Raw genomic sequence first — 12,487 nt, 5'->3', positions numbered from 1 at the left:
TGCTGAGTTCAGAGAAGCAGAGCTGCTCTCACACTGGTGTCTCCGACTCGACTGCACATCCAGCCCTGCACGTCTCTCACCTCCAGGCGGTGGTTCCTCCTGCGATGTGCCCAAACTTGCACTGATGCAAAAGGGAACCGTCTTCACCCCAACACAACTCCAGATGCTGGTGTTGGGTTTCACCAGCCACTTGTGACATCACGGGTAGAGTTAAGGCTTGTGTTCACCGATGCCCTTTGTCTGCTTTGACTCGTGGAATTAGACCAAAGCTGGTATAATGCCTGTGTTTGCTCTGCATGTTGCGTTCTCTGCCACACACACACACAGACACACACACACACATGCACTGCACAGTTAGACTGAAATAATATCACAGAGGGGGATAGAAGAGATCAGCTGGCTCAGGCTCATGGTGTTTGCTGACAAGAAAATGTGCCAGGTGCTGCAGCTGTTGCTCTGGCGTCCTGGCAGGAGAATCTGTTCTTCATCATATGGAGACTTGTGTTCAGGACATTTTATTTTGGTTCTAAAAAATGTTCTAAATATTCTGCTGGACAGGATTCTCGCATCAGGGGCTGAAGAAAGACCCCACTGAGGATTTGATCAGAGTGAGAGTCTGACTCTCTAAACATCTTTAAACCTCTTTCTCCTTCATTTTTACTGCTTTATATCCCTCATGTGGCCAATGGTCCTTTTAGTCAACTGTCTTATAATAATTCATATTATTTATTCTTGCTTTTTTTAATGGCTACCTGTGATCCTTCATGTTTCCAGATGTTGAAAGTTCTGTTACTCATCATTTAATACTGTAATGCTAGTATTACTTTAATTGGGGGATTTATAAATGATGGTTTTATTTGATCCAAATAGAAACACCTTGGCCTCCACAGTGAACATGTGGAACATTAGAGACAGAGTCTCTGTGTCTCCACATCAGGGGACACCAGGTGGGGTTGTAAAAACATTTCATCCCATTTTTATAACATCAAGTAACTAATTAAAACCATTTTACAGGAAAAAATATCATTTGAACAAACTTCCAGTGTGATGAGAACTACCTAAAATGACAGAAATTTGTGTTTGACATGTACTTTTAGTTTTGTGCGTCTCCCATCCACTAACATGGAGGAGTCAGGATTCATGACCTATACCACCAGGTGGCTATCAAGAGGCTTCACTTTTTTGAGGAGATGCCATGTCGATATGTAAACAATCATAATTTTGTTATCTGAGTTAAGATTTCCGTGGTCTGAGTCTTTTCATCCACAACACAACGAACAAAAAGCTGAACTCCACACTCGGTCCAGATGCATGAGATGTTGTATATAAAACGACTAATTGCACATTGCTCTTTAATCTCTTTGTCCAGCGTCCAGAATGATTACGTTTTGCACATAAAAAACAAACAGTAATGACTCTGACCTCTATTTGTGGTGGTGCAACGCTCTGGGTGGTATTCAGTGTAGTGTGAGGGTTTGGATTTAGCATCAGATCAACACAAATACACATTAATCAGCAGAAAAGTCAGTTTATTATTTACAAAAATTGCCTTTGCCTTGATTCCTTTGGAAATTACACTTCTCTATTTCATGTCTGAACACAGCTCGGCCACTTTTACCCCTTGGAACTGCCTCAGTGTCCAATTCTCTTGATCTCTCTCGTGTATTTTTCCAAACAAACAGCCTCTAACCTCTCCTGGACTCTTACCCACTTCCTCCACTTCCCAGTCAGGTTAAACCATTAACCCAGAGTAAACAGGGCCTGGTTGGGTCGCTGGGCCTCCTGCCCCACGCACCCCAGCATCCTCCCCCAGACATCCGCACCCCCCCTCAGATCAGCCCGGACGGAGAGGGAGCCCATATGGTTTGCAGTTTAAGGAGCTGGTGGGACGAGGAGCCGGAGCAGTTCCTGCCTCTAGTCCCAGGTGGAGCTCACCGGGTTTCTTCACTTGGAAAAAAAGAAAGAAGCAAAGACAGTGAACGGCTCCGATGCCCAAACATGGAGCAGGACAGGGGAGGTCAAAGTGACATGGAAACTCCAGCCCGCCAGCCACCATAAACAGTGAGGTTAATCGAGAGTATTCATTTCGTGATGGCTACAAACAAGACATTTGAGGCTGGTCGTGCCACGGAGGTCTGTGTGTGTGTGTGTGTGTGTGTGTGTGTGTGTAATAGTCGGTCAAACTCTTCATCAAAGAAAGTTGCCTCTGAGGAAGAAGCCTGTGCATGGGATGCTCTCTTTCCCCTTCTGTCTCTCTCTCTCTCTCTGCTTTTGCCATCAGCTTTTCGGGATTCGACCAGATGTAGTTTTTTTTCCAACTTCCCCGAGAAAAAAAGAGGAATAATCTTTGAGGTTGCTTGTTCTCTGACAAGGCCGTGAATCAACGTTATGAACAAATGAATTACACGATCGGGTTTGTGGCGAGACCCTGCGTCAGGTGAGATGAGGCTCGGACGGCGTCTCCCTTCGAGGAGAAGAGCGCTCGCCACTCGCTGATCGGCAACATTTGGGAACGCTTGAATCCAGAAGTGCGTCACGTTGATAAAACCTCGATGAGATTATTGACATGGGCCTCTCTAGCGTCAAAGAGGTCGTACAAAGCTGTTTCACTATATTATACGATAAAATGACATCAGCCAAGTATGCACACAGATTTACAGCAAACTTTTCAAGATGATTTTTTTTCCCTCACATGTCCAGATGTGTACTAATCAGTCCATTGTGCACGGAGCACCAGAGCTAAAAGATCACCTCTCCCTCTTTCTCTCTTGAGGAATGGGCAGATCCAGATGAGCCCCCTTCTTCCTGAGACATGTGGTGTTCCCCCTCTCCTGCAGGCTCATAACGCATTTTGGCAAAATGGCCCGTGAATGTGTTGTGATCAAGCCAGGATCACGATGACGGTCAATGGAGCTGTGTTCTCGGACTGCAGAGTTTCACACGTACATGAAGGCCGGGCTGGAGAGCGATTAGAGCAGCATGTGGTCCGGGTTAAAGTCCTTCCATATGACCCAATATTACATAATGCACAGATCACACATGTTCACTGTAATTTGATTTCTCACTATAACAAACAGCTGATCAAATAATGACAAAAACTTTCCTTTACATCAGCTGCACGGTTACAAACAACTGTTTCTTGTTAAGTTCATCATGTTCAACGAATACAAAAAAGCCAAACTTTGCATTGGCTGTTGGAGTCTGTAGTTAATTTGGAAACTCCTTTGAGTTGATGTAGCTGGCCGGCTCCCAGGAGCCGCTTGTATTCCTACCTGCACGCCGCTGTCTCTGCAGTGATTTAACCTCCAGAGTTTCCCACAGCAAGGCCTGAATCCAATCACCATGTGCTGGTCGGAGAGCATGCTGTCTTTGTTTCGGGGGGTTTAATATTTCATCGTACAGTAACAGCTTGTAAATGTGGGGTGTGTGGAAACTTTGAAGCCGCACTGGACCAAGATCGAAAGCCAAAGCCAATCAGGCCGGTTGACGAGAAAGAGAAACGTGAAGGTTCTGCGGTTGGCACCAAAATGTGGATCCAGGTGCCTCCTGTGAGTGCATTCTTAAAGTCTTCAAATGCTGCAGACACGTTCGGTTACTTGTTCCTCAAAAAGGTAAATAACTCGTCAGTCAGCGTGTTCCGTGAAGGAGGGCGAGCAGAGGGTTGGCCTGCGTCTGTCCCACCAGGTTGACAGCTGACTCTATACCTGCAGACCGGCTAGACCCTGAACACGTCTCTAATTACAAGACACGCTGCTGGGTAATTTCTGCCTTGTGTGCGTGTCACCGGCTCGTAGGGCTGTTATTCTGCCGAGCGGAGAGAGTGTGGGCAGCAGCTGGGAGAGTGCTCAACAGATGGCGGAGCACGGAGCGGTCGACAGCCGAGACAATGCTCCATGTACGAGCCTGTGTGAGTCTGTGTGTGAGTGTGTGTGTGTGTGTGTGTGTGTGTGTAGTGAGGTGGTTCACAGAGCTTAAGGGACCATGGGAAAACAGCGAGAGAGGGCCAGGGGAGTCCAGGGCGAAGGGGGTGTTTGGGCTGGGAGGAAGTTAGGGAGTGTGTAAGGAAAGTGAAAGTCCCTGTGGGGGTCATGTGTGGTGGAGAGGGAACACAGGGGAGGAACACACACGCGGCACAGGGAGGTGTTCTCCAAGGAGCCCTCTAATCACAGAGAGTGGAGTTTACAGCTATATGACGACATGTTGGGTTCTGTCGTGGCAATTTCTACAATCCCACTACCAACGAGGAAACGAGACACAAATTTCTCTTACAGTATTCTCACCTTTAATGCTCGAGCATGGAGCATACCACAAAGTTTAGTTTGTAATATGCACCCAGATAGGAAACAGTTCTCTGTCTTTATACATTTGGCCAACTCCTCCCACTCTGGTTGGGGTTTGTCAAACAGTCAAAGGTTGAGATATTCTGAACACATGAATACAACAATTAGTCCAGACAAAGTAGCCCATTTTGGAGCCAAAAATAGAAGTAATTGTAAAAGAATTTTTTTTCAGCATAGATTATTTCTACGAGGTGTCCAGAACAACATACTAAAAGTCCTAAGAAATCCTAGTTGAGGAAATATGTTTAATTCTCATCAATGTGTGCATATAAGGCCCGGCAACAATACACCCCAAAAAGACTATTTTTTTCTTTACTCCTATCAAAATGAAACTTTACACAATGAAAGTAACCATGAAACGTAAAATGTTTTGTATTACAAGTTTCTTTGAAAATGAATTTATGTATGTATTTGTAATACATATGAATGGTGTTTGCCTATGCAAATGAGGACATATTCAATAAGTGTGGAGCTCATGTGCTTGTCAAATTCATTTCAAAAGAAACTTGTAATACAAAAAATGTTACGTTTCATGGTTACTTTCATTGTGTAAAGGTTTATTTTGATTGGAGTAAAGGAAAAAAATAGTCTTTTTGGGGTGTATTGTTGCCGGGCCTTATTGAAACACATTGATGAGAATTAAACATATTTCCTCAACTAGGATTTCTTAGGACTTTTAGTATGTTGTTCTGGACACCTCATACAAATGATCTATGCTGAAAAAAATTCTTTTACAATTAGTCGGTCGTAAAACGCTACTTTGCCTGGACTAAATGCCTAGTTAAAGCAATCAGGACATATACATACAGTAGTACAGGAAACAGCATGATCAAGGTTACATTGTAAGAGATTCAATCATGATCAATCAAAGGGGAAATAAACATGATTATGTTATGGTCAACTGTTATATTTCCCTTACAGTTCTTTACTTTTCCTCACTTTTACTGTATCATCATCACCTGGAAAATCCTATATTGTATCATATCATAATGTATCGTGTTGTACTTTGGATTTTCATGGGTCATTTCATTTTGTATCTTCGTCTTGTCTTATCTTGTTGTGTCTTTTCGTACGGTATCGTATTGTCTTGCCTTATCATTTCATATTGCATCATTTATATAGTGTACATAGTTTATATTCTATATATTGTCTTTTACTGTTTTGTCATGTTGTGTTGTATCGTATCATATTGTACATTATTGCGTCTTGTTATGTATGGCATAGTATCGCATCTTGTTATTGTTTCATGTTGTGTTGTCTTATCATGTCATCATATTGTATTGAATCGCACTGATGATATCACATCATCATATTTATTGTTTATCTTATTGTATTTTCCTGTCTTGTCATTTCCCGTTCGTATTGTACGTAATCGTGTTCGTATTGTATCTTATGTTATAATGTCATGTTGCATCTTGTTATGTCTCATATCGTATCTTGTTACTGTTTCGTGTCGTGTTGTGTCTTGTCATATCATCGTATAATATTGAAGTGAATCGTATCTTTCCATTTTGGAACGTACCATACCAAAATGTTTCTTTAATTCATCTTTTTTTATCGTCTAGGTTGATGGCTCATTAGACCAACATTACAAAACATGATTGTGTTTTCACTAAAAACTCTTTCATCATTCATTATGCGTAACCATATTCTATTATAATTGCTATAACATAAAGAAATGAGCAGCCAGTGGTGTCTCCTGCAGCTCGGACTGAGGCCACATCAACAGAAGTGTTTGTGCATCACGCTGAGGAGCAGAAGTCAAACAAACCAGACCGTCAACTTTTAAAAAACCTCTGCCACTCAGCTGCTGCCATAATCACATGTTGCTGCGTCTTAAAACTTACATTCAGGATGGATGTAAGCTCATTTTCTGGTTTTCTGAACATCACCAATTAGCAGCTCTTGTGAAACCATTGCGGTGTCTGTACTTAAAGTTAAATACATCCGAAGAAGAAGAACAGCTTCCTGGCTGGAAAACGAGACCAGGAAGAGAAGAAATGTGCTGAGTAAGATAAGGACCCTTTTATACTGTGGATGTAATTATTATCCCACACCTGCTTGTCCACTGCGGTGTTTCCCTCGTGCCTCTGAAACCACCTGGTGTTAAATCAGGCCTCACTTCTCAGGAATCACAGTAGTTCTCCCATGTTTCTCACTGAAGGGGAAGTAGAAAAGTTGAGGGAATTTAAAGGGAAACGGTTTTATCCCAATGCTTCCTTCAGATGACCTGGCCCACCTTGGCTAACACAAACCCTCATATCTGAATCATCCCTCGCTTTGCAGAACTCTGTCTGTCCTCAGTTCGGGATGAGAGGACGAGAGGAGGAGAAGGGAGCGAGAGGAGAAGCTTGCTTTAGGGAGTAGGAGGAGGAGGAGGAGAAAAAAAGCCACCTTGACCTCCCTTTCATCTCTGGAGCTGATCCTCTGTCTGGCGGGAATTCTCCGAGGAGCTGGCCGTGGAACAGAGAGTGGCTTTATGCTTGCTTACTACAATGTTCCTCATACAAAATCCCATTTCATTTCTCGAGAGGGTTGAGAGAATGGCTTGAAAGGCATGTTCTCTCTTATCTGCGCTGATACCATTAGGCCGGAGGGTAATTTAGGCCTGATCCCATATATTTTTCCGTATGAAGTGAAGCCAGTGTTGATGATGATAATCTTTACGCAGAGATAAAGCGTTGAACAATTGTGATAGAGGCTGAGGAAGTACACAAAGAAAATCATTATATCGCTGAGCCCTTTGAATCCTCATGTCCACATCCTGGGATTCCTTCAGGTATCAACACCAATAACTCCTGCCTTCACTTTAACCATTGAAGAAAAGACAAATGACAGAAAATGTTAGTCTAATATTTTGGGTTGAAATATGCTTTTAGACCATATAGCTACAGGGAATCTCTGTCTAACTTAACTTAGCATTAAGACTGGAAACATAGCTTGTTTACCTAAAAAGTAGCCAACTTCTCCCTCCAGGATCTTTACAACTCATTCAGTAACAAGTTATATCTGTTTTCTTACATTCATAAAGTTATATTTCACTATTTTCAAGTGTCTTAAGTGGGAAACCCTCTTCCTAGAACAAAATATGCATTGACTTATTAGGTTGGTCCATGTTTCTGTTGACATGGAGTAGGCCGGGGTTTATGACCAATACTGCAGCTAGCCACCAGGGGCTGATCAAGATACCGGGGCTTCACTTTTGGGAAGCGTCCATCTTTGTGGATATTATTTGAGATATCTTCCAATCCAACTCTGGAAGTCCAACAGCAGGTGCGTGTTTTGTCTTTGCTCATTGTGTGAACTGTTGTGTTTGTCTATAATATTGCAATGTCTCAGCCCCAACCTTTTAAAGAGTTTCGAGATCATGTATGTTGTGATTTTGGCGCCATACAACTAAAACTTTATGGAAGTGTGATCATAAAAACACATTTTAACAAAGCTTCCGAAAAGATTCCGACATGTTTCCATTTGCTGTTACAGTTTAGTTGTAAAGTAACATGTTTTAGAAGAAAGTGTTTTTTTAATTCAAAACTCAGAGAGACACATATTTCTCCAAACTGTAGAAGTTCTCCCTGGAGAACGTTTTTGCGAGGACACGACCTTAATAGGGAAAGTGTTAATCAGCACGGACTGAGAAGGATGTGTGTAAAACGCACATTTTATAATATTTTGAAGTATCTGAAGTGGGATTTGAAACACCAAACCAAACTCAGTTGCTTGGAGAACAGCGTGGGACGTGGCTCCGGTTTCAGACGCAGAGGAGCTGTCAGAGGAGATCACACAGGTGCAGGAGCGACAACAGGACACAGAAGTTTGCTACACAACAGCGACCTCGGTGGCATTTGTTGCCATTCAGGGTTCCACGATACGTGTCTGTCTTTCATGGCCGGAAGCGTTGGACCGAGGAGAGATTCAACACCAGCTCGCTGCCACAGCTCCCGCACTTTAAGAGGAACAGAAATATTTCACATGTCTGCTCTGACCGCAGGCCGGCTCCACCTCTCAGGTCGACCTCCGCCCAGCGCTCGCTGTTCATCTGTCGATCAGCATCCATCACGTATTGACAGGTTTTTAGAGGAGACCGCTGCGGGGGGGGAGGGTGCTTGATCATTCAAAGTTCACAAGACAAATGGATTCCACATATTTCCTCTTCTCTTTCCTCATATCAGCTCAGAGATACACACGGAGATTAGGATGGATTAGGAAAATGGTCGCTTCAGCTCGCCTTCCTCTTCTTCTTCAGTTTTCACAAATTCCCTGTGACTCTGACTCAGTTTGCTTTGCCATCAAATCAGCGCGAGAGCCAAAGAAAGTTCAGATAACGTAAATCAAGGGCTATTTTTAGCTCCAATCTATACAGTCTACATCTGCTACTTCAAGTGGATTTCAACAAACACTCAGAATGTTTGAAACTCTGTCTGGCACAGGTTTCAAAGGTGACGAGCTCGAGGAAAACAGAGATAGAGGACACAAGCAGGAAGCATCCTGTTTATGACTTTTACACGTGTCCTGGAAATGAAAATCTCTCCATCTATAGCTCTATAACGAGCCCTGTGAGTCCGGCGGTCGGAAAGCTCGGCCGCTCTTCGTCTCGTAAGACTCGTCTTCCCACCTGTGCATGAAACAGCCGCGATGCCGACCGTGAGGCCCGAGTGCGTCCATTCAGAACTTCAAACAAAAAACAATGAGAAGCAGACTCACTATTTATTTCTTGGGAGAGCAAACACACAAAAACAATGTGCTCTGTGGAAGATTAGAAACAACTGCACAGAAAATTGTTCCCAGTTTCGGTGGTGGGGGTGGGCGGGGGGGCACACACTTATTGCTGCAGGAGAAGAAGAAGAACCTCTCTGATCCATGGATTCAACAATCGCACCCTCAAGGAGGAGGGAAGTGAAGAAGACATGAAGAAGAAGCAGAGTGGATCAAAATCAGATTGGGAACCTTAAGCTTGGATTCAGAACTCAGAGGAGTGAATGCAGTTACACAAACACATCATCACACACATCATCATACACAATGCGCTACACTAACCTGCAACAGCTGGCCACAACTATTGCCACTTGAGGGCAGTGGAAACAAGCTATAAATACACCAGAGACATATCGTCTGGAGTGATATGACCCACCTTGCTTCTTGCCCAATGGCAACTGGGAACTGCCCCCTAACCCTTGAAAGCATAAGCAGTGTAGCTGATGGATGGCGTGTTGGTGTCCGGAGGTGCAAATGTCAGCGCGAATAGTTGTTTGTCTCTGTTATAGACCGACAACCTTTCCAGGGTGTACACTGCCTCTTGCCCAAAGGCAGCCGGGATTGGCTCTAGCAACCCTGTCGACCCTCAAAGGATAACCGCTACAGATAATGGAGGAGTTACGATGTTACGTAAGAAGTAGAAGCTTCATTCTGCCGCTGCAAGGAGGAAACATTTAAAAACCAGACAAAACATTATTCAAGGCGAATGAAAAGCAGAATGTCAACGCTAAAAAAAAAAGCAAACACACATGGACACATCTGTCTGCGCTAGAGACAAAATGGCTGCTTGTCATAGGTAGTTAGCTAGATGCTAGTGATAGAACTCCAAAACCTAAACAATAATGGATGGATCTATGTGGTAAAGTTTAGGAGATATCATCATTTATGTAACTTTGGCCACTAGGGGTTTCTCCATCAAAACATAACAAAAGACCTAGTTTGATGATGTCGTGAAGCAGCAGGGGATCATGGGAGTTCCTGTCTTGATGAGAAACCAACTGACACAGCTCTGACACAAATCGTGTTCACGGATGAGGTCATCTTTTAAAGTTTCACGTTAGCGTTTGCTAGCAGAGTGGTTTTTCCTTCGTCATACATCGTTCGGTCCGGAATGGATAGCAGAGACGGACGAAGACATGGTAAAGTGGATACAACGCAATTAAAAGGCAACAAAATGAAACTTCTCTTTACATCGAATAAAAAGGACAATTTATTGGCGTCAGAACACTGTACGAAACATTTTTGGGTAATGTAAGCAAACAAGTCAACAAAGAATGTAATGAAGAATTGTTAGATTTATCTTTAAGGCCGTAAAAAGCCAAAGCAATGAGTAGGAAGATGTGAGCAAAGTCAATAATCACTGTGAATGGTCTCTTTCATATACTTACATGTTTCATTTACATTACTTTGTTAACATATAAAATATTGCTTATAGCAGCTTTAAAAGCAAAATTCCCTTTAAAAGATTTCTAGGAATTCAATGAGATCCATGTCTCACAGTAAGTTTCCACTTCCAGGAAACATCCCGCGCCCTCTGTCCCTTCACCAGCAGCTCATGGGTGGCAGGGACCTTTTGTTCCTTACATGTCCGGCACTACTTTAAGCTCAGGCTCCCTATCCATCAGCTGCCCTGTGTCACCGGGGCAGAAAATAGCCCTGACCTGCCGTCTCTGTGTCCGCTGGGGCAAAGCGGTGACACCTGTCAGCCCGGACACAGGTTAGAACTCCAGGCTCCAGACGCACATGGAGAATTAACACTACCTCATGTGTTTGCTATCAGGGCTACAGCCAGGTTTGGTGTGGCTGGCTCGCGGCAAACGACACATCATCATTACAGCACGTGTGTGTGTGTGTGTGTGTGTGTGTGTGTGTGTGTGTGTGTGTGTGTGTGTGTGTGTGTGTGTGTGTCTGTGGAGGCTGCCAGCAGCAGAATTACAGCGACATAAAAGAGTAAAGGTTTAGGTCACTTCTTGGATAAAAAAGGACAAGATTAGGAATTTCCTACAGTGTGAGTGAACGGGCTAAAAGGCTCCATCATAAATCAGAGAGGTCCGGAGGAGAAGTGATCGGTGGAGTCTGGTCACTGCTGAGAGATTAAAGACTTCAATCTGCCTAAATAAGTCTGAGATGTGTAGTTGTTGTCATATTAGTATTCATTTTGTATTCATCAGCATCAACTGTGCTCATCTGTTTTTGCAATTTTCTGAGATATTTCTTAAAATTAGACTATAGATCCCGAACACACTTTTAACAACATACATTTAGGCCATAGGAGAAACTAATAAGTTGCTGTTCTTGGTCTTTTCATGTAGTTTTTTAAAAATGATTCACATAAAACAAAAGCCCATCGTTATATGTATATTGTTACATACTGTTGGTGTCTTCTGAGTTATTATGATATTATCATTACAATATTAGATCAGTAGTAAAAACGTCAGTGAAGTTGAATGTGACAAAAAAATGTTCTGGTTCTTTAATAATATAAAGTCTTTTACAGAGACAATTTGTTTTATTTAAGATGGAAACTGAAGACTTGAATTTCTGTAATTTATATAATAATATTAAGACATAGTTCATTCTACCTGGCTGGTATCTAAACACAAGTTTTTTAGACTTAAAGTTACCAATTGTGTTAATGTAACTTGTTTACTTCAATTTGAACAAACTGATTTAATTTGTGTGTGACTGATTTAACTACTTTTTAAGATGGTAAACAGGTTTCTTGGGTTTGGGATTTGTTTTGATTTTGCTTCCATATGATGAGATGTTCAGGAGTTGATGAACTGCTCCGATCCCTTTGCCCAGTTTCACATTCACCTCAGTTCACGTCTTCATCCATTTTAAGGAAACACGACCAGATGATTGGAACAGCTGTGGCTCATCTTCCTGCTGGATTTGGACAGAACAACATGGATATTTTCTTCTTCTTCTGGGAACCTGTCCTGCTGCCACCCTGAAAACAAACACTAGATTCACTCGTGAAGTCTAGACGGAGTTACCCCTGCAGTCAACGCTGTCATGACTTCCAGACTGTTGTGAGCCGACGGGCTCTGCTGGACACAGGACATGATGGAAACCCAAACACTACACTGGCCAAGACAGAGGTTATATCAGCTGTGGTTACTGTATATTATGCAACACGCTCTATAAAGAGGCTTAACAGTAACTCTGAATTACAGATTCTAATGTACTTTTAAACTTTGCACATTTTATGTCTCAGCATCCTTAACTAGTGGTTAAGTGTGAAAATCTGGTATGAGAAATATCAATTTGACTTGCTATCCAGCTGATTTTGTAAATATATATTATAGGATAAGCTATAAGATAAGATAAATCAATATTGATCCTATGAAATTGATTTATTTACAGCAGTGAAAAGTCACAAATGAGGC

Source organism: Limanda limanda, chromosome 9, assembly GCF_963576545.1.
Source record: "Limanda limanda chromosome 9, fLimLim1.1, whole genome shotgun sequence".
NCBI classification, from domain to species: Eukaryota; Metazoa; Chordata; class Actinopteri; order Pleuronectiformes; family Pleuronectidae; genus Limanda; species Limanda limanda.
Note: the sequence above shows the minus strand (reverse complement) of the source record.